The sequence below is a fragment of the Anarhichas minor genome, unplaced genomic scaffold (assembly GCF_050575085.1).
Source record: "Anarhichas minor isolate MPS153535 unplaced genomic scaffold, ASM5057508v1 ptg000024l, whole genome shotgun sequence".
Taxonomy (NCBI): domain Eukaryota; kingdom Metazoa; phylum Chordata; class Actinopteri; order Perciformes; family Anarhichadidae; genus Anarhichas; species Anarhichas minor.
The window spans coordinates 3,972,315-3,979,334 of NW_027466470.1; positions in this window are offsets into that span (position 1 = coordinate 3,972,315).

The window sequence follows — 7,020 nt, forward strand, 5'->3', positions numbered from 1 at the left end:
CGTTTGACAAAGCTTTTTTCTTTTGTCTTGGATGATATACGTGTTTCTGATGCAAAGATTCAGAGAGGAATTTGTGTGAAGAGAAATCCCTAAAATACACTAAAGAATATGTGAGCAAATATGAGGTTGAATTATGGCTTTGCAAAATGGCTGCAGTTCATGTTTTTCCGATGTTTTTTTTTTTTTGGCGCTTTGAGCACCAAAAGCTGAGTGCCATCTCCCGTTATATTCAAGAGAAGACAGACATCTCTATGGCCGATATCTCCAAAACTAGGCAACTCACAACAAAACGATCTTGATTCATAAATAGCACTACAGGTAAGAAGAAAATATGTAGTTTTGATTTGGGGGTGAACTGTCCCTTTAAATACATTTTTAGTTACTTGTCCTTTACTTCAGTATTTCCATTTTATGCAACTATGTGCTTCTAAACTACATTTAAGAAACAAGTATTGTACTTTTTACTCTACTATATTTAATTGACAGTTAATAGTTACATTGCATTTTCTGATTAATATAAAATATACCATCAACTACTAAATTATTATATATTAACTACATAAAGTAGTTAAAATGAGCCTTTACCAGCAGCATCATTGATTACTATAATATTCTGAAATGGACCATTCTGCACATGAGTACTGAAGTATATTCTGATGCTAATACGTATGTGCTTAATATAAATACGTAAGAATTAGAATGCAGGACTGCTACTTGTAACAGAGTATTTATACACTGAAGTATTACTACTTTTACATCAGTAAAACATCCGAGTTCTTCTTCCACCCCTGCTCAAAGCGGTTTATCCTGATACAATCAATTATTTTCTTCTCTGTGCCGCCTCTGTTTTATTGCTTTACATGTATTAACGGAGCTCAATCAAACCAAAGCTGTTTTAAGTTATTCCACAGACACACACTCAGACACACACACACACAGACACACATACTCTCTGAATGTCTCACTCACACTCACAGAGCTCCTCTTGCACAGAGTCAGTAAATATTGCAGCAGTAAGAAAAAAAAGAAAAAGAAAAGGGCAGCGACTTGCTAAAGCCTTGATCCCTCTTACTTCTAACAGGATTTGACCCTTAAGTCCTGGAGCATGACCCTCATCTGCTGCAACACTATCATCCTGTTTAACATACACTCTCACTATTGTCCTCCTGACACACACACACACACACACACACATTTAGAGGCCCTAAAACACACACACACAAGGACACATTTGAGGGCCCCGAAACCATCGCTGCACTCCTCCCCGTCCTCCCACACGTACACACTCACGCATGCACCCACTGTACTGTGTGATGTAACACCGCTTAATTTTACGCATAACATGCAACCTGATGGATCCAGTTAAATGTAAATCGTGGAAAAAGAAGAAAAAGAAAACGCTCCTGGCGCCACGAAGAAAGAAGAAGAGAAATAAGGAGCTGACAAGGGATAGAGGAAGGAGGGAGGAAGATGATGAAGAGGTGGTGGTGTCTGAGGAGGAAGGGGGGGGAGGTTAACTCACTGCAAGAGGATGATACGATTGAGTAAGTGAGAAAGAGAGAGATGAAGGGAGAAGAGAGGCAGGGAGGATGAGAGGATGCAGGGAGAAGAGAGGCAGGGAGGATGAGAGGATGCAGGGAGACGAAGGAGAGGAGAGATTGAGCAGGCAGCTAAGCACCAGATTAAACTCCGGGGTCGTCAGCTGTAAAACAAACAGTCCTTTTAGTGGGGATCAGATCCAGACTTAACCCCCCCCCCCCCTTCTCCCCATCCTCCCTCCACACACACACACACACACACACACACACACACAGTTCGTCACAGAGGAGATAATACCGCTCGCAGGGAAAGAAGAAAAAAACAGGATAACAATCTCGGTGGAAAGCAAATTCCCATCTACCTAAATTGCCCCTCAGGGAATGTGAAGTTTGATTATGCCCGATTCATTATATTTGAGTGTCTGTTGGTGAGAGACCGGGCTAATATCTGACACAGAAACGCTACAGAGGAGAGGGTTTTTTTTTTTCTTTCTTTCTACCTTCTTACAACTCTGGTGTTTATATTACATCTTTACAGTAATATTCCCCTGACAGCAGCGCTCGCCTCAATATTCAGCCTGTTTGTTTAAATCTCTCTCTCTCTGTCATCTGGCTTTGGATGCTGTCTGGGCGGCTCCATCATGTCCGAAGGCTCAATTTCCAAACTGTCAGCTTTTATGCTCACTGTGAGGCCTCTTCCTTTGTTGTGTGTGTGTGTGTGTGTGTGTAAATCCATGAGCAGCAGCAGTGTCTTTATTCTCTGTGTGTGTTCTACTGCTATCTCTGAGAGCACCAATTTGAGTTTTAGCGGTAGAGATTGGGAGCGTTTGTTGGAGGGTGAGGATACCTTTGCAGGTCTCTCCTCGCCGCTTCAAAGGGCAGATTGAGGGTTGAAGTGGAAAACGGACGTATCGATCTCCACACAACGTCCTCTCTGGAGCTTTTAACTGAATCACACGGTCTTCATCAGCAGGTTGTTTGCTCAGTTGACCTGCAAGTGTAGATTGCCAAACATCGTTTTAATCGCATCCGTGTTGTGTTAAATTGTTAATCTTGAAAACTTGTCAACAACGGAGGAAACAAACTTGTTCTCCAACTGAGCCTCTGCTGATAGAGAAGTGAATTGTGGGATTGTTGAAGCTGTAGTTGCTCAAGCATTCCTGTATATTTTTATGTTTGCAGCCTCAGAGTATTGATTTGAGTAATCCATCACATCGCCGAGTTTTTCTTCTTCTCAAAATCCCTGCATTGTTACATGGTGCAGTTTAAGTGCGGATATCTCACTCCAATAATATAACCAACTAAAATGAATGCAGGCTGAATGTTGACTTCGGATTTCATAAATTCCAAGAGTCTGCTAATTGATCTTCATACCATCTCTTTACCCAAGGCCTCCCACCCAAGGCCCAAGGCCTCCCACAGCATGAAAACATGGCTTTCAAAATCATCATCAGATCTTCATCAGTGACACAAAGTACTCTTAATATGTTATAGACGGGCAAAAACATACAAAATCAATGCTACGGTCTATAAAGACTAAAGCTAGAGGCTAGGATATGCACCATATCGATAGCGGTCCTCACAAGTATGCAAATATATAGGCCTGTGTGTGTGTGAGCGTGTGTTTGGTTTCAGGCTTTTTGCATGTGACCCAGGGTCCCCAGGCTGCTAAAAGCCCAACATTCAACTCAATTAGCGGCATACATAATTGATAGCTGTCTGGGAGAGTATTTGTATTTACACTGGAATTAAAAGCCTCCGGTGTCAGCTATCACATCTGAGAGGCAATAAGTGTGTGTGTGTGTGTGTGAGTGTGTTCTAGGGGGCGAATGTATAGGATGTGTGTATATAATAAGCCTAAATGGATTGCTGCTGGGAGCTTCCCTGTCTGTCTCCTCCTCAGCTGCAGTGAAAACTAAATCACAGATAATCCACCTACAAACACAGCAGCAGCAGCCCTGTGTCTGAGTTAAGTCGTCCACAGTGATCCTGTAACCTGCTTCTCACTGAAACCACGTTGTAGAACATACTTTCACATTCACTTTATCCGTGTATTATCCGTTTCGCCTGTGTTCAGATCGGCACCAAGGCAGTAGGGATGTCCGATAACGGGCCGATACTGACTCAACCAGACGGAGCAGATTCTATGTTTAAATACAATATTCATAATATGCTAGAATTATAATGCCTGTTCAAATTGCATGCAGTTAAAAGGTTTACACTTGAATGGGAATTCCTGTTAATTTTGAGGATTTTTCACTAAGCTGCTGGAGCACGATTCATTATTCTAATGATGGATAACATTTCATTTGGTTTTACAAAGTAAAGTGTTGAAGTCAAGCCTGATGTTGCCTTACACATGAAAGATAATCGGTACCCGGTATCACTATCTCTATCGGTATCGGGACTGAAATATTCAGCCAACAACTTTGCCCAAACATCATTTTCTGAAATCTGCCGTCATTTTGATTTAGATTAGAAACTATTTTATCAAAAAATAAGACTATGAACCCTTTCACGGAATTTGGTCGATTACAGAAAAAGCATTGCAAGCTCAGACTTGTGTTCTCCTCATCATGAGCAGCATTATTATTAGTGTTGGTTGCTTTTAAATTAATTCCGTTAATCTGTGATTTGTTTGAGAAAAACAACAACGTTTGAATGTAAAATTCCAAACTGTCTTTTGAGTTCAAATTATTCAAGCGCCAGTTTTCGAGCTTCAAATATTAAAACATGAAAACAAAAGTTTTTATGAGCCATTAAATCCTCTTATAGTTTCTTGAGTGTTTCTGCTCAAACTTCAAAGGTGAGTAATAGTATTTTAGAAATATGATTTCTAAACCTTGTTCTCTAGGAGTTCACCCCCAGTGGAGTGAGCCTAACACTTGAGACTCGAGGACCCTGTACCAAAATAAACCCCCCTCCTCAGTGTCTCCACCACCATGTAATCACCTCATGTAAAGTGTGTCCCGACCTCTCACAGCCTCCTGAGCCCGCGTGGCCGAGTATTTAACAGCCCGTTGACCTTCGGCCAAGGCCGGTCCCGAGTGAAAAGCAGCTGTGGAGCAAAGTGCTGCTCTGCTGTTGAGTTCAGCCGCACATTTGATTCAGCGAGGAGAAAACCCTCCAGTCACCTTCCCTCCAGTCGAACACAGCCTCGGCTCACTATAATACTCACCAATCCACAGCGGATTAGAGCACCGTCACCTATTTCCTCCCGGCTCATTTCTTTCTTCTTCTCAGGTCCGACCCTTTAGAATCCCACCTGTGATGACGGTTTACTGTCGCAGCAGTCGACCTCTCTGCTTACAGACAACATCCGATGTGCTGCGGCTGCAACTACGGTTTACAAGTTAGTCTACCCAATCAAAGTTGATGTGGTTTAAATGTGCATGTTATGTTCAAACAACAGTTAAAGAAAAACCTAAATATTCAATTTACAATATAATAAGACATGTTTGCTTGATTAATGACTTAAACAATAGAAATATCTGAGACAGTTGATGGATTAATGGATCATTCCATTGTAGATTACATTGATGAGCATATATGACAGTAAACTGAGGTTTGGATCAGCTCTGGGAGATTAAAACGGATCATTTCAGACATTTTATACACAAAACAACTAACCACGAAAACAATCAATAATGAAAATAATCAGTTGCAGCCTTAGACATATCGATAATCAAAAGGTGTCGTTGATTGATTCTCTGTTGCTCCACTAATGGACTCATCAACAGATTGATTAGTCCCAATTTCCAAGAAAACTATTTTGGGAGGATTTTTTTCTGGATTATTTGTTATTTTGAGAGTTTGGTCGCTTTTAAATGTTCTATTTTTATCCAGTGTTTTTTTCTCGAAAGGCATCAACAACAATAAGATGTTTTAGTTTTGACTCCCCTATGTCTGGGATGGGGGAGAGAGAGGGAGGGATGTTGCAGGAGGGAGAGGGGGGGAGGTGGAAGTGGAAGTGTGTGTGTGTGTGTGTTTGTGTGGTTAGGGGTGAGGTGAGATAGAGGGTTTAAGATTCGGTCCATCCATCCTTCAGTCCTCCAGCGGAGGACTTGAAGCGGGCCGGCAGACAAACCGATCATTGTTATTCATCTAACGAAGCTTTTTCCTCTCCTGCTCCAAACAAGGTAACAGGACCGATTGAATAATTATCGCACGTCCACAGGAGTCTTTAATTAGCTGGCTCTCTGTAAACGAGATGATTGTAAGGGAGAATTCCCGTGAGTGATTAGTTGAATTAGCCGTGTACTTAAAAAAAAAAATTAAAAAAAAAAAACCTCTGACGACCGTTTGTGGTTGACTGGCATGATGATTCTTACTTGTCGTTTTTTAATTGTGGCATTCAGAGTCATTGTGGCTGTCATTAGATTGATGGTGGATTTAGATTTGCATGTTTCGGCACTTAGCTGACGCTGAATTAGAACAAGCGGCAATTTGTAATGAACCAACAAAACAGCCAATAAATAGGGAAAAACACAAATGTCGGAGTCAACATTTGGATAAAAACATATCATTTTACTAATTTGTTTGCTAATCCTGTTCCCGCATGATTGCATTTTGTTTTAATGAGTTTTTTGTGTTGGCCTTGTGACAGCAGAACCTGTTTTTGTCTAAATGGCGCCTTAACAGTAGAAATGTCTTTGGCTCAGCCCTCCAGGTTTCCCCGATAATGTCCCCGTGACCCTGCAGTGATCATGTGGGAGTGTGCTGCTGCGGGGAAAAGGGGAATAAAATAAGAGCTAAGGGGGAGACATGTTTTTTTTTTTTGTTGTTGTTGCTCCAAGATAAGAGGATATTACGGCTTATAGGAAGAGGAGACATCATTCAGCGGGAAAAAAGGGTTATGCCAAGTGCTTCTTGAAGAGATTAGTTTTCAGCCTTCCAGGGAAGCTGCTGGGTGCCTCCGCTCTGCCGAATCGCCTGGGAAGGTCATTGTGTGTGTGTGTGTGTGTGTGTGTGTGTGTGTGTGTGTGTGTGTGTGTGTGTGTGTGTGTGTGTGTGTGTGTGTGTGTGTGTGTGTGTGTGTGTGTGTGTGTGTGTGTGTGTGTGTGTGTGTGTGTGTGTGTGTGTGTGTGTGTGTGTGTGTGTTTATGGGTCGAAATCATAGAAAAAGAATATATAGAAAACAGTATCTGGAGGGAAAGAGATGCTTCTTACACACATTGACGTTACTACCAAAGAGTCTGATGAGCTTTAATCACAAATCAGCTGTTAAATTAAATGTAATTTCAAGCACATTATGAACTGACAGAGATCTATAAACCCTATATTTATTATTAATAATGTTGATATTGTGTTATATGGAGTCGGGAGAGCTGGAGACTTTGCTCTGGTCCTATTTGTCACTAAACTAATATGCGTGAAGATGATTTACTTTCATAAGTGATATGAAGTGCAGAGGTTGCTGTAATCAGTTACATCTCTGCTTTGTTGTGATGGCTAATTTAACACCACATGGCAGCCAATTCAT